Here is a 22,196-nt window from a genome sequence, read left to right as displayed (position 1 = left end):
CGTCAATAACGAGACGATTTTGAAGAACAACAACCCGCATGGCGGACTGCTCCTCCGTTAAGTTACCTAGGGCTGAAGTGGTCTCAAGTACCACCGCTTCGAGGGTTCTGGTTAATCTACGGATTAGTTTACTATTAGAAACAGTACCTAGGTAGGGGAAGAAACCTTTGTTAAAATCTGCATATTGTTCCCATGTTGTTTCAGTATAATCGACAAGCGGGAGATCTCTTAGATATCTATGCTTAACCAGATTGGTGTTTCTATGGTAGTCAGGAGGGGCTAGAAAAACAGGCGGCAGAAGGAATGCAATGTAACAGGTACCATCCCAATCTAGAGGCAAACGGACATATGCAGTATGGCCACAAACAAAATAGGAATGACGTAAAGCCCTAAACGTGGATCTACCATGATCACTGAAATCGACCACAGTAGTACATTTACTATGACCTAAGTGTACGGAACCATTCTTGCGAACACATAGTTCACCAGTAACTGGCAATACTGCCATAGCAGGTAGAACAGGAGCAGCTTCAGACTCGACAGATAAAATCATGAATGTAACTGTGTAATTACCTAATCCATATACTTCATTTTTTAGATCAGTTCCAGTATCTACGGGGAGTCCCTCCTTGTCAGGGTAGCATACTTTAAGCAAGGCTAAGTTCAGGTTTCCCCAAACCCAGTTACCTTCGAAAATAGCAGCATCAGAAACTAGGGAATTGAGCATTTTAAACCATGCACCACATGTGCCGTTGTGAGTGAACGGGTACGGGAAAAGGGGCAGAACTCCCTTGTTTTCCTGGTAGGGAGGGAGTCGACCACATATCCAACAGTTTGTAGCATTGGTAGTCTGATGGGAGTGATGTAACATACTAATGAAAGTGTTATTGCGCAGCGCAAGTCTATAGGATAACTCATGTGGGGGTAATTCACTAAAAGAATGTTCGGCAGTAACATTATAAGCAGATTGTGCACGCTTGAATATAGGATAATATATGTGCAATAAAACACTAGCAGTAATAACCAGCAGACTTAAGAAAAACATAATAAGTAGTGTCACTATACAGCGACTGCGAAGTGATTTACAATATGCATTCTTCTTATGTTGTCTTTGTCTATCTCTCTCTCTATCTCGATCTAGGGGATACATGTCAGAAACTAATTTAACCGATTCACCTAGGGGAGGACTTAAACAATTAAACTGTCTGACTTGCTAGATCGTAATTTCGTTCTGTATTCTTCAGAAGCGGATTTCTCAACCAAAGGGAGTTTTGAGTCAGTTTGTGTAGGAGGGCAGGGCTTAGAGACCAAGTCCGAAGGAAGTCCGTAAAACTTTTTAACGTGGCTGGAATGCAGCCATCCCTTCCTGCCCTCTATCTTTACGGCTGTCCTCGTCGTGAGCAGAACCAATTTCGGGGCTTGCCAGCGGGGCTCCAAATGGACTTCTCCGATCAAAGTTGCGGGTGAACACGTAGTCACCCGGGACCACCTCGTGGGGCTTCACCTCGGTGTTGTCGGGAAAGGCTGCAGCTACCTGTGAACGACAAGATTGTAGTGCAGACATCAAGGAGGCAAGATAATCCGGGATATTGAGGTTAACTCAAAAGGGTTTTATTCCTGTAAAAGGAATTGGGTTATTGGCTCGAGCTAAGGTGGCATACCATTCCGTCACCACACAGGTTCGGGAAGGGGCAGACAGACAACATATTATTTACAGAAGTTCATATATATAGTCAATGCATTACAATAGCGAATATGCAGTAGGCGTAATAGCTGGAAAAAAAGGAGATAAAACATGAATACGTCATAGAAAAGGCGTTACAATAGGCGTGCATGAAGGCGTGTACTAGAGACGTCATTTATCATGAGGTCACAAATGGGTGGATACATAGGAGAATCTTGCAATGTCAGCAAAAATTCATAGCAGAGATGCGCGCGCAGCAGCTTGACGTGAGTCTGACGTGTAACCGGAGGGTGAAGGGGACTTGACATTTAGCACTACAAGTGTAGACATAAGTCTGGGATGTCAGATCAACCTAATCCCAAATCGTATCTGATATCATATGTTTAAGGAACTGTAGTATCTGGAAGGGAAAAGGTCTCTCGAGCGGAGACTACTCTATACTGGTTGTGAGTGCGTGTATATGTGTCTACGTGTCGGCATGCGGGGTGAGGGGGCATGGGCCTACCATGGCAACAGAGTCTATGAATTACTTGCACGGAGACAGAAAGACCGGGCCCAATGCTCCTGCAGCTGGGAGGATGTTTACTTGAGCTACGAGACAGGAATGTATTTTCGAGGAGTGGAGCAGATAATTCGAAGGTTGAATACAGTCTTGGCAGGCAGAAGGCTGGGCTGGAGCCGCGCAAGGAGTAAGGCAGGGGTCACTGGTACAGAGGCAGCCTGGGTTGAGGCCCTCAGAGTCGGGAAGCAGGAAAAAGGCTCGATGGCAGAATCAGGGCCTACTTCGCCAGAGCTGAAAAACGTGTAAAGTGTACCACAAAAAGACGGTGGCACGGCATATATAGGAACTGAATATTCAATCCGTTCATGGCGGATCTGAAAGAGGACATGTTAAAGATGGACGCAAATGTATTTGCGTCTTCGTAGCTGGCACAGGAGGGAAATCACATGCACTGCAAGCTAGTACATGGAGACGGTGGGGTACGCGCTGGGGAACACTACTCGATCAAAAATTATATTTCCTCACAACCACTAGCTGCGTGTTGTCAGCATATGAGACGATGGTGAGGTCCCATTGTCTGGCGACATCAGCTAGCGGCTGAACATAAAGTTTAAACAATGTGGGGCTCAATGCCGAGCCTTGGGGGATGCCCTGCTCAATAAGATGTACCTGAGATAGGAAAGGAGGGGTGGAAACACAAAAGGACCTCTCGGTCAGAAAGGATCTGAACCAAGCAAGGGCCAGATCAGTGATCTCTGCCTCCTCAAGACGGTGGAGCAGAACCTTGTGGGATACAGTGTCAAAGGCGGCACTGAGATCTAACAGGATCAGTGCCGCCGTTTGACCATGGTCAAGGATAATCCGCAGGTGTTCCGTCATGGCCAAGAGAGTGATGTCCTTACTATGACCGGCGCGGAAACCATGTTGCGTTTCGTCCAGAATGTTATTGGAGCTCAGGACGTTGGTGAGTATAATATTAACATGTGATTCTGCCACCTTCGCTACCCAGGGAAGAAAAGAGATAGGCCTGAAATTTTCAGGCTTCATAGGGTCTAAATTAGGTTTTTTAAAGATGGGAGAGACCCACGACTATTTCCATTTCACCTGAACAATTGCGGATGAGAAAGAGGCATTAATCAGCTAGTGTAGCGGGGCCATACAGGGCAGAGAGGATTCTCTGAAATGAGCAGGTTTGAGTGGGTCGGCCAAAGAGCCGGACTTAATTTTCACAGTCAATTTGCTAAATTCTTCCCAGGAAATCTCGGGGATAGCCGTCAGATTAGAGGCTAGGGCTGGTCTAATGAAAAGAGATGGACCGGGCATAGTCATGGAAGGAAAATATTGATAAATAGCCTGTATTTTCTCCACGAAGAAGGAGGCCAATTCTTCACATTGGGGTTCTGACGTAGGAATAGGCGCTGGAGATTTTTTGGCACGGAGATCTTTGAGAATTTTGAAGATGACTTTAGCGGGGTTGGAGCTCAATTTAATCTCAGAAGCATAGCACTCCGCTCCAGCCCCTCATACAGCTCTATGATACGTTTTAAGTTCGGCTAGATAGCAAGCTTTTTTCAAGGAGTATAGTCTTTCCTCCACTCGCGCTCATACCTTTTACATGCCTTCTTCAGAGGAGTCAAGGTGTCATTATACCAGGGGTTAGAATCCTGCGTGCGACCCTTAATCCAGGTTGCCGGGATAAGAGTGTCAAGAGCCCGGGTGATCCAGGCACAAAATGAATCATATCCTGTGTCAACATTACTAAAAGGGCCTAAAGGGTCCGCTTCTAAAAGTGCGTGGAAATCTTCAAGTCGAAACTTACGCCACAGTCTTTTATATACCGAACGTTGAGTATTGTTGTGTGAAGATGTAGATGTGGGAGTGGTCATTTCGACTAGGAGATGGTCGGACCAGGCCATAGGAGTAGGGGTAGTCGCTGTGGACATCTCAATGTTGGTAAATATGGCCTCTTTTATGTGTAGGGCTTTTAACTATTGGATGGAGCTGAAATGCGGCTAAATCGGCAAGCATAGTGCAAATAGTCTGATCCTGATCCAGATCAAAGTGGAAGTTAAGATCGCCAAAAATGCTAAAATTAGCCCATTCCACAGCAAATGCTCTAACTGTCTCTAAGAGAGCATTGTTAAAACCGGAGGCAGGTCTGGGAGGCCTATATATTAATAGACCGGAAAGGGTAAAATGAGTGCTCACAGAGATACTAAAGTGAGCACATTCACCTCCCTCCATATTAACTTTATCAAAAAGACAGGAGTAGCTAGACCTGGTAATCACAGCAATACCGCCTCCCCTAGTCGCTCTGTTCACCAAAGAAATCGAGTATTCAGGGGGTAGCGCCAGATTCAGTGCATTCGTCATATCATCACTAAGCCAAGTCTCGGTCAGAAAGAAAATATCAGGAGTTTCATTAATGATAAGGTCGTATATTTCTGCATGGTGTTTAGCTAATGACCAAACATTTAACAGCAGTATTTTTAGCCCATGTTGAGGGGGGTATGACAGGAGATACGGATAAAGGCATAGGTTTAGAAAGTACAAACGTGCCGCGCGGACAGCATGACGGGCCACTCAAGGGATGAAGTGGGGGAAAGCTACAATGGTGAGATGAAGAACGCAGATTTAATAAAACCTCTCTGGAGTAAAGACAGCTACCTGGCAGATTTTGGCCAGCATTTCTGGCGAGAGGCGACATACTGGCGGGGACGGGTGCAGACGGGCTTGCCTTTGGCGCACCATTCGGCACACCGCCGGCACACCCGCTGCACGCGTCCGCTGCGGGCACGCGCCATATTGGATTAAAATAGTTGTCAGGGGGGGTGTAGCAACTAGAGCGCCAACCAAAATGGCGTGCTACCGGTAGTGAGTGGTTCCGGTCTTTGCTCTGGTCTATGCCCTCCACATGGCTGCGGTGGACCGGGGCGCAAGAGTGTGTAATAAGTCAGGTATGTGTTCAGGGTTATTCAAGCTTTTTTAAAAACAATGACGAAATAAAATAGATCTTCCCTCCACCCACTGAACCTGAAGCCTAAATGCAGGAAATAGCCTTAGCGATGTTTCCCCGAGTCAGCAGGATTGGAAAACTGCACAAACAGTATGCCCGCGCCGCCTCTTAGCTTTAAATAGGAAATGCAGCGTGCAGCAAGCAGAGTGCCGACCAAAATGGCGCGCTACCGGTAGTGAGTGGTTCCGGTCTTTGCTCTTGTCTGTGCCCTCCACATCAATGAGCCACAGGGCTGCGCTGGACCGGGGCGCAAGAGTGTGTAATAAGTCAGGTAGGTGTTCAGGGTTATTCAAGATTTTTTTAAACAATGACGAAATAAAATAGATCTTGCCTCCACCCACTGAACCTGAAGCCTGAAGCCTAAATGCAGGAAATAGCCTTAGCGATGTTTCCCTCTGTCAGCAGGATCGGAAAACTGCACAAAATGCAAAATGAATGGATGGTTGGGCGTGAAACAAGGTGAATTGATGTGATTGACCCTGGTTAAGTACCAGGACCAGAAGGCTTCTCATGGTACATCTACGGTTGCTTTCACAGTCAGATCAAGCTTGATGTTTTTGTCATTAAATTAGGCTGAGATTGTCTTTGCGACAGTATCTCTGTAAATGTCCAAAATTTCGAAGTACGAGTCCTGCAGTCACACCTTGTTGAGTTCTTTCACAAGTGCACTGGAAGATAAACCTTCCGCTCACTAGCCCCGAGTCTGCCTGGGGTAAACTTTGGCTGTTTTTAGTCTCTTGGTAAAGAGTATGGGATCACAGGAGCCTAGATGTGTATTCCACGTAGTATTTCCAGACATCAAGTAGACAACCAGAGAGGATACAGCAGGCTCCTATCTGATGAAGGTGACCTTCACAAGGACCGAGTCCCGTGTGGGGAAATAAAACCATTTATTTTTCTCCTCAGATGTTCACGAACCAAACGAGGTTCAATTTGGGTCACAGATTGAAGCATTCAGCACTGGGTATCCTCAAAATATTTGGAAGCATTAAAGTGAACTAGCCAACCTATGTCTTTTCCTGTTAACGATAAAGTGAATGATCAGAAGCCAGTAGACCCAAAGAAAAATGCAGGAGAAAGATTGGAAAAGGCTTGTTTTGACTTTGATAATATAGAGATATAGGTCTGTGCAACAGAAAGAATGGACATCAGAACGAATCTAGACTTGAGATTATCATTGACTCCAGCACTTTCAACCTCCATGGAGACTAGCACTTTCATCTAGAGGACCGTATTGATTCCAATTCAAATTCCCTCCTCAAATGCCTTGGGACCCTCGGCCGTACTCAGCACATCACCAGACTGACCCACACAGCTGAACACTTCCTGGACCCTAACTTCTCCACACTAAATAACATCTGAGTCTACAAACAAACACCTATCACCTGAACTGAAACACCCTTTAAAGGTTCAAGCTCAGCACCCTGAATCACAGGAGATTCACCACCTCTGGGTAGGCAGCCGCTGCTGGAAGAACATCTCAGAAAAGGACTGGGCTTCTGCCCACAACACACGTCACCTCAAGCATACCAGCAACCTAACGGAAGACATCAAGAACTTCAAAGACTGGATCACCACCTGCACCAACAACCTGGACCCCCTCAAGCATACCAGCAACCTAACGGAAGACATCAAGAACTTCAAAGACTGGATCACCACCTGCACCAACAACCAGGACCCCCTCAAGCATACCAGCAACCTAACGGAAGACATCAAGAACTTCAATGACTGGATCACCTCCTGCACCAACACCCTGAACCTCCTCAAGCATACCAGCAACTTAACGGAAGACATCAAGAACTTCAACGACTGGATCACCACCTGCACCAACAACCTGGCACCCCTCATGCATACCAGCAGCCTAACGGAAGACATCAAGAACTTCAATGACTGGATCACCACCTGCACCGACACCCTAGCCCCCTTCAAGCATACCAGCAACTTAACAGAAGATATCAAGAACTTCAATGACTAGATCACCACCTACACCACCACCGTGCCCCTCTCAAGTATACCAGCAGCCTAACGGAAGACATCAAGAACTTCAGTGAATGGATCACCACCTGCACCGACACCCTAGCCCCCTTCAAGCATACCATCAACTTAACGGAAGATATCAAGAACTTCTATGACTGGATCACCACCTGCACCAACACCCTGGCCCCCTCAAGCATATCAGCAGCAACCTAACAGAAGACATCAAGAACTTCAAATAATGTATCACCACCAGCGCCAACACCCTGGACCCCCTCAGGCACAGAAGCAACCTAACGGAAGACATCAAGAACTTCAATGACTGGCTCACCACCTGCACCAACAACCTGCCTCCCTCAAGCGAACCAGCAGCCTAACGGAAGACATTAAGAACTTCAATGAATGGATCACCACCTGCACCCCCTCAAGCATACCAGCAGCCTAACAGAAGACGTCAAGAACTTCAATTAATCTCTCACCACCTGCATCAACACCGTGGACCCCTCAAGCATACCAGCAGCCTAACAAAAGACGTCAAGTGCGTCAATGAATGGATCACCACCTGCAACCCCCTCAAGCATAGCAACACAAAAATAAAATCAAGATAAAAAAGCATGCCAGCTGGTACACAGAAGAACTCAGGGTGGTGATGCAGCAGTATAAGCAACTCTAAAGCAAGTTGAGAATGAGCAAAGACACGGCAGACAACAACGTCTTCAAATCTGCCCTGACAGTCGTCCACCAGCATGTCTGAAATGCCACGTGAACATCCCACAACAACCGCATTGAAGTCAGCAACAACCTCCCTTACAAAACCCATTGAAGCAATCTCTAACTTATTTTGGAGGAAGATTATATCCACGTACGCAACTTCAATCTTCAACCTGACTCCAGTGACCTCGCAGCCAGTCTTCCAATCTCAGCTGAAGAATGGACCTTGACCATGTGGAACGGCATCACCGCAAACGAGACTGACGCAACCATGAAGACCCTCAGCTCCGGGGCCCCCTAGACCCATGCCCCCACCACACTTTCAACAAAGGTCTAACCACCATCAGTGAAGTCCTCACTCCCATCCTGAATGACTCCATCAATGTGGTCCTCTTCCCAGAAACCTGGAGGCAGGCATCTGTCACAGCCCTAGAGAGGAAACCCTCCGAGGATCTTAACAAACTCTCCAACTACGGACTAATCACCCTCCTACCATACATGGCCAAAGTCCTAGAGAAAACAATCAATAAGTGTCTGACCAGCAACCTCATCAACCACCAGTTTTTCAAGGCCACCCTATCTCGATGCCGCCCAACCAGAGCACAGAAACAGCACCCATTGAACCTACCTATGCCATTTGCATGATCCAGGACAGAGGAGAGGGTAAGGCTGTCATCCTATTGAACCTCATGGCGGTGTGTCACATGGTACCACATCTCATCCTCATCTGGCGCCTTCACAAGATCGAGATTCAAGAATCTGCATGCAATTGATCTACTCTTTCCAGATAAAAAGAACTCTGGCATTCAACATGACGTCATACTCCTTGTAAACCAGAAATCTCATCTGCGGAGCACCTCAAGGTTCACTCCACAGCAGAACACTATTCAACACTTAAATAACCCCACTGACTAACATCATTCATACCCAGTACATCAACATCCTTTTCTACAGTGACAACACACAACTAATAGTGACACTCTTGGGCAAAAACTACAACACAAGAAACAAGTTCACTACCTGCATTACGGAAGTAGAAACCAACACTGACAAGACAGAAGTGTTGATCTTTGGAAACAACACCTGCCCATGGGACTCCACCTGAAGGCCATCCAACCTAGGACCTACTTCCAATCCCAACTCGCCTGCCAGCAGCCTAGGGATCATCATCTACAAAAAGCTTAACTTGTTCGCCCAGGTCTATGACGTCACTGCTTCCACACCCTGCAAAAAAATGTATAATGGCTCACGCAGAAGACCGCCATCTACGCACACATCACCAGTAGTTTCAACTATGTGAACACTCTCCGTGTAAGAATCATCAATCAGCTCACCAGACAGCTGCAAACCAACCAAAATGCAGCAACCAGACGTATCCACAACCTCCCACTCAGAACACATTTCAGAGCTGCTTAGCTCCAGATATATAAGCGGCCACATTTCAAGGCACTAACCAACAAATCCCTGCCTACATTCACAACTGCATCTCCTTCCATCAACCCCCTATGCACCTATGTTCAGCCGGACTCATACTCAGACACAGCCCACGCATACACAGAAACGGATCCGGAGGCCAACTCTTCTCATACATCACTCCTAACGCGTAGAACGACTTCCCTCAACACATCAGAGCCTCCTCCTCACTTCTTGAGCTAACCAAGAAGCTGATGCCCTGGTTCTTTGAATGATTCCTCCCTCTAGGCTAGACTTACACACCTGCACAGCACCAGGATACCTCTCGGGTGATAATGCGTTCTACAAATACACTTAACAAACGATTATGCATATCCCAATTATTTTCCCCAGTCAAGGTTCCATATACACAGATTAAGTCTTCAGTGAAGGTCTCCACAAAGTGAAGTGCAGTGTAGTGGTTTCCTCTTCTGTTAGCACTGCATACAGTGTGAGTATGTGAGACGGAGACTCGGACCCTCCTACCCCGCGAACGCCCCCACACACCTGTGTCACCTTCCTTCCCGCCGGGACTGCAGCCCCACGAACGCTTCCCCATGACAATAACGAGCATAGGAGCTGCAACCATGTCCAACGGAACTCCGCCTTCCTCTCTCTTGCAGGAGCCAATCAGAGACCTTCGATCACAGGAAGTACAACCCTCTAACCCCGGAAGTCCCACCCCCGTGGCAGCGTCAGAACAGGGAAAAGCCGAGACTTGGCAGAAGACCGACGTTGGAGTATCGTGGCAGGACACTCGAGCTGGAGAAGGAGACGAGGCGACCAAAGAAGACGTGTGGACGGAGGATTGGTGGAGACCCGAGGAGGTGGCTGAAGAGCGGCCGTGACTCAGCGGAGAGTCACGGCGGACCGTGTGAGTACCGTAATTCCACCTCAGAGCTCGCTAGGTGCTCATTGTAGATACTGTGTAAATATCTTCTCCCATAGGCACAAACATACTCTTAGTCTCACTGCATATTAGTTTTATAGCACTTCACTGTGTGGAAACTCTTCCCCTCACGACCTCACTCGACTCGCTCTCGTCCCCTACCTCCCTTCTGGATACCGCCCCCCCCTTCCTCACGGTCATTCCTTTCTCTCCCTCACTACCCGGGTGACGGTGGAAGTATTGTATAGAGATCCCGGCCAGACTAACAGGTCTCTTGTGTCTCTTATTGCCCTCCGAGGTTCCTCCCCGACGCCGGACCCGCCAGACGAACCTGAAGAAAGGAACTGGACCCAAGCCCTGAAGCAGACCTCGGACCCCTTATCTGGACTTTGTTCTTTTATCCCCGCATCTTGCTTTATACCTTGTATCCGAATAAACAACAACATCGCCCACTATATCCGGCCTCCTTGCCTGCTTTTCCAGCCTGCAGTACGCCCACCATCACAGAGTACAATGCAGTGCAATGGTCACAGACACCTGCATTTATTTAAACCCCCTCAGAGTGCCAGACATAAAAGATACAGTGTGTGAAAGTTTCCACAAAAAGTAAATACCTCTCACAGTGTGGGGAATAATCAGTGTAGAGCACACATATTTCTTAAACTCTAAACACACTCACTGCACTTCATATGACTAAATAGTGAGGAATCTGTACACGCTGCAGTGCATCTTACTGCACTATGAGGAATCTGTACACGCTGCAGTGCATCTTACTGCACTATGAGGAATCTGTACATGCTGCAGTGCACCTTACTGCACTATGAGGAATCTGTACACGCTGCAGTGCACCTTACTGCACTATGAGGAATCTATGCACTGCACTGCCATATACTGCACTGTGAAAAATCTGTGCACCTTGCACTTTGCTGCACTATGAGAAATCTGCCCACACTGCACTGCATCTTACTGAACTATGAGGAATCTGTACACACCGCAGTGCATCCTATTGCACTATGAGAGATCTGTATCACTGCACCTTACTGCACTATGAGAAATCTGTGTCACTGCACTTCATCTTACTAAATTGCAGTGCTGTGGTACAGATTTTTCAGTGCAGTAAGATGCAGTGCATTGTGCACAGATTTGTCCCAGTGCAGTAAGATGCAAAGCACCTTGCACAGATGTTAACACAAATGATGATCACAAACACCCACAGGGCCAAAATGAAAGCCTCCCCTCCTCTACCCTCCCCCAACCCACCCCATAGAGGAGCCGGCTCCTGGCAGGGATTTCCCCAGGATTATACCGTCTATTTCTACAAACACAGCAGAAGGTGCTGACAATTTCCTACCTGAGTAGAAACCTGTGCAGACATTTACAGGCTCTCTCCTCCTCCTATGGCTGGGGAAGGTACACATCTACGGTCTGGGGGGGTCTGTGAATGTCTCAAGATGAAGATAACTGCACAGACAGGGCGTCCTTCATCCTCTGCAGCAGACTGGGAACAGATAAAGAGGCCGGAAGTGATGTCAGCATCCGGTGCTGGTGCTGTCTCTGCCACCGCTGACCTGGAAAAGGAAACTCTTTCCTTTCATACAACGTGCTCAGTGGTTTCCTCAGAAAGCGAGGCGCGCCCTCTGGTGGCCACTAACAGAACCTCCATTCACAGTCCCCAGGAGTGAACACATTTCACAGGATCAAACATTTTGTGGCAGGAAAGACCTGGGTTTTAGATACCACAGATATGTTTTTAAGACACACACAGTCCAAGATACAGGGTCTCACTCTTGGTTGCTGCTGTAAAAAAATATTTACAGCTTTACTTCACATCTACAAACCACTGATGCAGAGGACTAAAGAGTATTTACAGGAAGCTGTCAACTGGAAGAGAGACTTTGTATTTCATTAAATATATGAGAAAATGTGTTAGATGTGCAAATAAACTGGACAGCTTATTTCTTTTTTCTTTTTTTTTTTAAACTCTTTATTGGGTTTTTCAAATGCACAGCAGGGTATATAGCAATGTAAATAGAGAAAAATGCCATGATGTTTTATCCACCAGATCAAATTCAGTTTGGCATAAGGCATGCTTTAATGCGGAAATTAAAAGAACAGCCTGTTGGATTCGCTACGGCAGTGCCAACACGTAAGTGTATTGTTTTGGTTGTGTTTGCTGGCTCTGCCTTCAGCCCGTACACACTTTTCATTGATGACTAGACATGTGTCAGACGTTGGACTCTGCAGGTGCACAAGGCCAGGGTATTTCACGCCAGCTCAAGTCACTATTCTTTCATTTAGCCACTTCGCCTCCTTATCTCACTTTCCAGGCCTATGGCAGCAGCAGACAGCTCAGCGCTAGCCTCTGGTGCCTCTCCACCCCCACCCAGCAGGCTTGAGCAGAGCCCACTATGACTCTGCTGTGCTTTTTATGCTGTCACCTCAGGTAGGGTTGACCCCTTTCCACAAGATAAATACCGACCCGTTGTTGTTGTTTTAAGAGTCTGAAAGGCCCGGGTATGATACTAAATGGGACTTTAAACAAAATCATATGTATAAATTTGTAACATCACTTTTCTGCCTTAGTTTTCTCTTAATTATTATTCAGGGTATCGTACTCCGTTATCCAAGGTGCATCAGGGTATTCAATATGTCCTTGTGCTGTAAGGACACCGGTCTTAAGCCATTTTCCCCTCTCCTTACACACTTCACAATCCACACACAAGCCATGATCTGATCATCCATACAGGAACGCCAAAAATTCTCCCTCACCCGTTTTTTCCTAAAGTGTGCCCTAAGTGCCCCTCACGATAATGTTTTAGCACCTCAAACCCTCAGGTGGTACAAACTTGTAATTTCTCATTAGAACTTTTGTGTCTCTCAGAGTTAGTTCATCCAGAATCTTAACAAGTGGTCTCACAGAAGGGCCAACCATGCTCTCCCTAAGCTCGCCATGCACTACTATTTGTTCAACACTCTTCAAGACTACGTCCCAATCCATGCACGAACGCCCAAGGCGTTAAGCGGGCCATGTCCTGCCGGTGCTCACCGGCAGTCCTAAAAAGCAGGTACTAAGATGGGCTCCCCATTTTTGACTTTACCCAAAGGGTGAAAAAAAAAATCTTGACTCTGCATCAGTGCCATCCTTCACTGCCTTTAATGTAACTTCAAAGAGCCTCGTTTTAGTTCTATCACAATCTCATTTCAGAACGGAAGTATTTTCAATATTATATACAACAAAGCCATAGTTGTTGCTTATTTATCTTATGCAAATAACAACCAATGACAAAGCCGATAGTCCAAGTTTGTTGTAGGTGTAATCTTCTGTGCTGTATTATGTATGTGAATGCAATGACAGAAGCAGAAAAATATTTGTCTGGTGGCACACTATGCTAAGCATAGGTTTTTAGCTTAGATGTTTTAAGCCACGCCCTTAATACCATCGGCCACACCCCTTTGAGAGACCCTCCCCCAGTTTTCATCCCACTTGACTTCCTGAGAACCCAATTCATCAGCACAGACCCAGCTACTGCAACATTCTTCCACATTACACAAATGAAACCAAAGCCCCTTCCTGATCCCAGGCAGACCCACTGTCACCGTTTTCCCCGGGACACTCCAAAGACATACAAGAAGGCAGTCAGCGTGCACGTTCTTCCATGTTGATATGTGGGCAACATTGTAACCATACTCCTAAAGTCTGGAAGCGAGTCTTGCTAGCCTAACTGAGCCCTTACCAGTACCAGCAGTGATCAGTGCGTATGCAAAAATGTAAACTCCATAAATAGGTCCTAAAATGCTCGACAGAGCAGGCAGCTGCTAGGGCCTCGAACTCTATAACTGAATAGTTGCTTTCACGTTCCCTCAATCCACAGTTTTTTGCGTACCCATCCACACCTGGGATAATACTGCCCCCAATCCATGCGCACTGGCATCCACCATTAGAAATGTTTTAAGATTAGTGTCAAAAGGTGCAAGAATTCCCGCCTCACAAATGTCTCTCCTTACACAATCAAAATCACTTTGCTGAGCATTGCCCTAACCCAATGAACACACCTCTTCCGCAATAACATTCTAGATTCCTCAGTCTTGTTTGCAAAATTGGGAAAATTAATTGTATAGTATTCGACCAAGCCCATAAATGAACGTAACTGGTCTTGTCAAATAGGTGCAGACTTAATTAAATTTTAGGTTGGATGCCCTGCCCCGAAATCGTATAGCCAAGGTTTTCAATTTCCTCTACAAGGAACTTGCAGTTCTCCTTCCTTAGGGTAGGACCAGCCTCCCTTAGCCTGCTTTAGCCTTAAGATGTTGCTGTGTTCCTGAATGGACTCTCCAAAAACCAGAATATTATCCTGGAAAAACTTTAGGTTTTCCAGATCACTGAAAACCTCCACCATAATCCTTTGAAGCACGGTTCGATCCCCGGCTCCGACGGCGGGGGTCTGCCCAGCACCATGTGACTCTGGGCAATAGCTTGCTTAATCTTCCCAACGGCCCCCAGCACCTTGACACCTTCAGGTAATTGCTTGCGCATTACAAATACTGGACATTTACAAAAGACACACAATTGATGGCTGGAATGTAGGACAAATCAGAACATTCACCCCCAGTCAAGAGATCTGGGTAAATTCATCATTCATTTGCTCACCATGCCACCCCAGTTTAGACATGGCCATATGAAAATCAGTCTTGACCCTGTGCCTCATGGGAACAGTCCAGCCTGAACTGCCAAATTAGGTCCTCCCTGGACTGGAAATAAACATCCTGGGACCAGTTTCGGGATCTCAACCCCTCATCAGCCAGGCTAACTTGAATCCACAGGTACAGTGAGCCCGGGACCCACTTCTGGGGGCTTACCCACCGCACTTAGGGCGAGAAAGCAAAAGACCAAGCAAAACCCCTTGTGCTAGGGTTAAAAACAGTAAGGAGAAAAAGAGGTACGACAGGAACCATTAGATCAAGTCATCCTCAACTTAAATCAACATGTTTCAGCCTATGACCTTGAAAGTATCATGGTTTTCTTCAGGATAGTGAGTGAGCTAATGCTGTAATAGTGAAAAGAAATAACAAGAATGGTAAGTGTTTCAATAACCTGTGTTTGATACTAGACCAGTGATCCAGGGGTAGCAAGATGGTGGATTCACTGGTGGTACCTGTAGGGGAACACAAAACAACATACTGAGCAATGTATGAGTAAGTATACAACTCAATGGGCCCAATTCACAGAATGAACTTAAGACTCAATCCTAAACTTACAACTATTTTGGTATTCACAGATTGAACTTACTACTTTTGGTATTCACAGAAGTTAGGATTTTGTCTTAAGTTTGTCTTAAAACAAACTTAAGACAGACTTAAGACAGACTTAATACAAAATCCTAACTTCTGTGAATACCAAAAGTAGTAAGTGCATTCTGTGAATACCAAAAGTAGTAAGTGCATTCTGTGAATACCAAAAGTAGTAAGTGCATTCTGTGAATACCAAAAGTAGTAAGTGCATTCTGTGAATACCAAAATAGTAGTAAGTTTAGGATTGAGTCTTAAGTTCATTCTGTGAATCGGGCCCATGGTTTCTAGTTTGTTTCCTCATGCGGGAGCCCTCATGAGCATCGAAGAGGTTAATGAGAACCCTTTTGAAACCAAAACATCCCTGAGCTCCTCCCTCGCAGCGAGAGGGTTGTAGCCCGCACCATGACTAGGCTTCATTGTGCGAGGGGGATTCCTTATGATGAAGCCTCTGCTGGGTGAGGGAAACCGTCCTTTAAAGGGACGCCTTCTACTTAGCCAGCCTCTCTTACCTTTTTCGATCAATAACAATATGCAGGTCAAGTTTCAAGTTTTTTCAAGTTTTATTTTTATTTGCTTTGGTACTCAACTGAGGACCACAAATATTTTAAACCTAAAATTCAGGTTATTTACAACAGTAAAATTTCTTGTGCTAATACAATGTTAAAAAAGATTTTAAAAATGTATAAAAGTTATAACAGACAAATTCATTTGGCGGGAATTTACATAGAGTGATCAGTTCCTTTGCTGAGTTAATCCTACATTTAATGTATATGGCTTGCAAGAACCGCTTCCTTGCCGTTACCACCTTTGGATTTAAACAGGCAAACATTAGATGCTCGACATCTTGCTCTCCTCCATTACACAGATTACATTTAGAGTTTTCCTTTAAGTGCCATTTGGCTGTTACAGTTTTGACTGGTAAAATACCGAACCGGAGCAGAACAATCGCTCTCCTGACAGAATGATTTGGGTTGAAAGCAATGTACTGTTGAATTTTCTTGTATGTTATAGTTTCAATGAAATTCTTATATGTAGATAGTTTAGAACAATGCAAAAGGTCTAGATCAAAGCTCAGCCTTGAGGTGAAATGTTTCAGAAAGAGTTTAAGTTGGGATGGTGTCCAGGCTAGCAGCAAATCGATATTAATCTCCGCTAGCTTAAAGGCAACTGACATGTTTTTCTTAAAAACGTGTTTGGATGAGTCACGATCAATTGTTTCTTTTTTGAGCAGAGATCGAAGAGTTCCTTCCTCGGCGTGCAGGAGATGATATGCCCACCTGATGACATTAGCAATTCCCGAGAGTAGGAGCTGGTTCATGAGAACTCGAGGCGGAGAGCTTGTACAGGATACCTTTGTTAGTCTCCGTAATATTTTTCCTTCTTTTAGATCTAGGAAGTTCCACTGGTTTATGGGAATATATTCCACGGCATATGATAGTACAGGCGGTATCTTAACACTATATACCTTGAGCAGAGAAGAGAAATGCCTGTGTCCTGACGCTGCGTATAGTCTTGCAAGAGCTCCTGCGTGCACATCAGCTTTTCTGGTCAGGTTCACAGTGTGTGGCCGATTTTGTAGAGACTTGGTGAAGATCCTGCCTAGATAGGTGTATTCATTTACTTATCCACTTTGTCTCCACCACGGGTCCAGTTATATTTAGAACTCTTTTTCTTTCTTGAAAAAGAAACTATTTTTGTTTCGGTAATGTTAGGGATTAAGTAATTTTCCTCTGTATATTTGTTCAGTGCCTGGAGATTGCTTTGTAGTCCAAATGGTGTTAAATCTAATATGACAATATTGTCTGCGTATAACAGTGTATGTATGTTTTGGAAGGCAACTTTTGGTGGAAAATTGCGTGCTTTCTGGAGACATTGAGGCATATCACTGAGATAGAGTGAAAAGAGTAGGGGAGCAAGGAGACATCCCTGTTTGAGGCCATTGGGGGTCGGGATAGGGCTGGTTAGGCCCTTTTCTCTCCCCATTTGTACCTGGCACCAGGTGTCTGTATGCAGTGATATTAATATTCGTAGTAACTGGTCAGGGATACCCATTTCACTAAATTTTTCCCAGAGTATTCTCCTGTCCACCCTAACGAACGCAGTCGAAAAGTCGATGTAAGCTGCGTAAACAGCCTGAGATTTGATGGACACATATTTATCTAGGATAGTTTGAAGGATGGCAATATTGTCCGTGACTGAATGCTTTGGTCTGAAGCCAGTTTGATATAGAGGGATCAGTCCAGATGAGAAGGCCCAGTTTTGAAGTTGATCCAGGACTTCCGCCGTGAAGATCTTTCCAGTGGCATCCAGCAAAGCGATTTGTCTGTAGTTACCAGGTTGCAGTCTTGATCCTTTTTTATGTATAGGTGTGATGATACTCCCCTTCCACGACTTCGGGATTACCCCAGTGCTGAGAATGTAGTTGAAGAGGGGGGAAAGCATCCTGCTCCACCCTTTAGGATCGATCTGGAGGACTTTGATTGGGATTTGATCTGGGCCAGTTGCTCCTGTTGATCTCGCCCTTCTTACGTGTATCTCAATAGAGAGGGGAGTCGATGTTCCTGTATTTGAGATTTCAGTTTCTGAAATACTAGAGAACGTATAGGCCATTTCTGAATTATTGTTTAATTTGTATAGATTAGTGAGATAGGTTTCCCATTCGTTTGGGGGCACAGGAATACTTTGTAATGTTTTTTTCGTGCCCGTTTCTTTGGCGATTATGGTCTAGTAGGCACGTTGGTTGTTCTGTTTAGCTGCTATCTGCAGATCCACCCAATTTTGATCTTGGGTTATTCTCTTGTGTTTTTCTTTTTCTCTCCTCCGTTGGTTCTTTAGTTTGTTAATTTCTGCTTGCCTAGATGGTGAAGCTTCTAAGAACTGTGCTCTTATCAGTTTATTTAGCAGCTTTGTTCCAGTATCTAATTTTGGATTTTTGTTTTTAGTCTTTGTAGTTCTTGGTTGTGTTAGTTCTTTTATGATCAGTTCAAAATTCATTATTGGGTTTACAGAGTGTGCTGTTTGAAGAAGCTGGTTAGTGGCTATTATATTAGTTATCTTATTAAGTGTCGCTGAGTTCCAATAAATCCGCCTCTGGTTTTGATTTACCATGACTGTACTGTGCTTGTACATGATTTGAGTAGGTGAACATGGAAGTATTTTCCACTCTGTAGATAACTGTAGGATAGCGTGATCGCTTCCGTGAACACAATTTATTTTTAGTTGTGGGGCGGATCCGAACAAGTCGAGACTGGATATCATATAGTCCAAAAGTGTGTTGCTATTATTCACCTGTCTCGTATTTGAAGCGGGGATGTCGCCTTCCACATTCCCGTTTAATATTATTCCATTTAGCGTTGGGAGTGATGCTAGTAGAATTTTTCCCCTTTGATCCGCCTTGTTCCCTTTGGGGAATAATGGTGTGGACATTTCCAGCGCCTCTTCTTCATACCAGTTAGACCATTTTGATATTTCTTTGTTGGAAACTTTTCTATTTAGATCCCCCATGATGAGCAACGGTGGATAATCATGCATTTCAATTATTTGATCTATGTCATCCAGGATCTCTGTCATCATTCCGTCCATTTTTCCTCCAGGCGGGATATATACATTAAAGATTAGTACGTTATTTTGGGAGTCTGAGAGGTTTGTCCTGCACCTAACCTTAATACATTGGTAATTATAAGAATCCGTGGAGATTATTTCCTGGCGCCCAGTCATACTCTTCACTTAGTAAAATTGCAATCCCACCCTTCGCGTGCCCCCGCTTGACCCGCAGGGCAAGGACATCATGAAGTATCCCTCGAGATTGAAATTTTGTGTACTCCAGGTTTCTTGTAGGGCCACGATAGCGGGAGAGTTTTTTACTAATTCTGCCATTTTTTCTTTAGTTTTTCCCGCTATATTCAAAGAAGAGATTACTAAGCCTGTGCTAAACAGAAGAGCTAGTGTCCTTCGTTTGTTTGTTACTGTTCAGGGTCTCAGAGATCCAGTCCCATGACTGGTCCCTCTGTGTTGTGTCCTTACTGCGAGTGCTTTTGCTCCAAATTTCCCTTTCGCCATTCTTTACTGAAACAAATAGATTTGCTGCTGATTGATCTAAGGCATAGTTTTTTTTATTTATGGTTTGGTACGTTTTTTGAGAGGATTCAAGCGGATACATCATATTGTAGACTTCATTTTTTAATACTGGGATAAAGTCATAGCCACATTTGTGGAGGATCTCGCTCTCCTTAAGGATAATTCCTGGTAAGGCTGGGGACCAGAATTCTACAATTGCAAATTTTTGTTTTCGCTTTGTCCGGAAACATTACTAGTTTGATCTCATTTTGCGCAAAAAATTTTAGCGGCTGGATCTGTTGCAGTAGGTTAATGATTCGGCCGCGGTTGAGTGGAGCTTCATCAATAGGGAATAACTCTGTGATTTGTAAGTAGTTGGATCTTATCTCCTCTACTTGGGATTCTTTTCTCTGTGATTCTGGATGTCCTACGAGTGTTCCTCTTAAAGTTGCACTTTCCGAGCTGTGTATGAAATCAGTAGCCTTTGGATTTAACCCTTTCGATGCTGATGACGAGCTCAGCTCGTCATCACCCACGGGTGTCGTGTGCTGATGACAAGCTGAGCTCGTCATGGAAGTACCAAAATGGTAATTTGCAGCACAGGGCAAAAATCCCCGCAGCAGCCATGTGGTTAATGTGGAGTATTGGTAAAGGTTTTTGCTGTTGGTTTTCACCTGTATCTTCTGGTGCTTCATACTCGGTGTCGGGGGCAGTGTTGGTCTTCCTTCATAACCTGGTGAGGCGTTAAGTAGGGGAGTGGTAATCTGAGATTTGATTTTTGTGGCCTTCTTCTTTTTAATCTTCTTAGCGCCTTTCTCTTTTTTATCTTTCTTTGCCGTTGTTCCTTCTTTGTTTTTTTCGAGTCTTCACTAGTTAACCCAGTGTTTGTTTCAGGATCAGGTATTACAGGATTGGTCATGTTTAATTTGGATTTGCTTTTTGTAAATATTGGGTAGTACGTCACAGATTGTTGATGTGGTTCTAAGTTAGTTTGCTCTTTAAAGAGTTTCCTGAGGGAATATACGGTGATGTCACTCTGCTTTCCCACACTTTCGCCAGATGATTTCTTCCCGGTTTCTGTTGCAATTTCTTTTTTCGAGGGAGGCGGCATAGTGTCCTTTTTTATTTTTAAGGCATCACCGGTTATCTCTTGACATTTGCCACAGATTCCTGTTATTTTTGTTGTTTTTGATGACCGAATTTGTTCTTTCTTCTTTTTTTCCTCAACCAGAAATTTTAGAATTTTCCAATATGTTACCTAAATGGTTGAGGACTGATTCCAGGATGTTTTGTAAAACAAACATTGATTTAGAGACTGGAGTGTAATGATTGATCAGGCCAGTGGTTTTAAAGATAGAAAGATCTGGCGAATTTTCGAGATGGCCCTCTATATCTATTGATTTTTGTGGAGTACTGATCTGTATGTTGTCGATCCTCCTTTGGTGTTTCATTTGAGATATTCCATCCTTGCTGCTGGTGTCTGGGGAGATGATGTTGCAGTCGAAAGACTGTTGTATTTTAGAAAGATCCGGTGTTATTGATCCTGTTGCCATTAAATCTGAGGTTGAGTCCACTTGTTCCATAAAGGTATTTTTTTCCTCTGCTTCTGGGATTATTTGGGTGCCGTTTCCAACTTCCGTGACACCTACTGTTTCCGAGTTTGCCTGTTCTTTTACTATATGGTCCTGGTCATCTGGGTTTCTTTTGCAAAATACTTTCTGATTCCAGGGGTTGCTATTGTCTTTCCGTTTCTTACTGCCTTATTGGTGATCTTCCTGATTGCATCGTCCGTTCCCATTCTTTTCATGAAGATGGTTCTGGATCTGAGCTTCTTGTAAGCCATTGCACTGTATTAGGTCAGTTAGAGGTGACACGTTGTTGTCCAGAGGTCCAGGCGGGGCGGAGACTATATATATTTTCCCCTTCTATTCCCTGCTTTTGACCCACGATAGAAGTGCCTGCTTCCAATAAACACAGTCGGGTAGTTAGACTTCGGGGTCAATGCCCGGCGCGCCGCTCATGCAACGCCAGCACCAGCACCCAGATCCAATTCCCCAAGTTCGTTCCTATAGGATTATGCAGTTTTTTTGGGGCCTGCTCTGGACTCCTTGCCACTCCTGCTTAAAGCAAGGGGACTGACTTAAAGGAATACTTGGCGTCTTGTGACTCCTGGCTGTGGCGGCGTGAAGACCTGAGCTCCGTAGTGACTTCTGCCTGTGGGGACGTGAAGACCCCAACTCTCATCAATCCCCCCGCTTTGATCGTCAACAGTCTCAGTCTAAACGGGCGCCGACTTAGCAGTAGTAGTAGGCAAATATAGGATGCGGAGTATTAATTTGAATTAAAGACAAGACGGTCTTCTAACTGAGACGTTGTTTTTAGGAGCTCTCAGACAAAGAATAAGATCATTCAAAGAAAAACTGATTTTCAAAAGAATTCGATCAGACTTTGCAAGCATCAGACTCTAAAGCTGGATTAAAAAACCCTCCAATACCTTCACATCAATTTTGAACAAACCCCGGTTTTTACTCTATGGGTCTCAGAATGGAGTTCGCGACATAACAGGAATACTTGTGTCGAGGAGGAGGAGCAATGAGTGAGAGCAGGAGCGGAGGGTGCAGCA

The sequence above is a fragment of the Lissotriton vulgaris genome, unplaced genomic scaffold (assembly GCF_964263255.1).
Source record: "Lissotriton vulgaris unplaced genomic scaffold, aLisVul1.2 SCAFFOLD_1744, whole genome shotgun sequence".
In the NCBI taxonomy this organism is placed as follows: Eukaryota; Metazoa; Chordata; class Amphibia; order Caudata; family Salamandridae; genus Lissotriton; species Lissotriton vulgaris.
The sequence above is the reverse complement of the archived record's forward strand: the minus strand, read 5'-3'. Positions refer to the sequence as shown.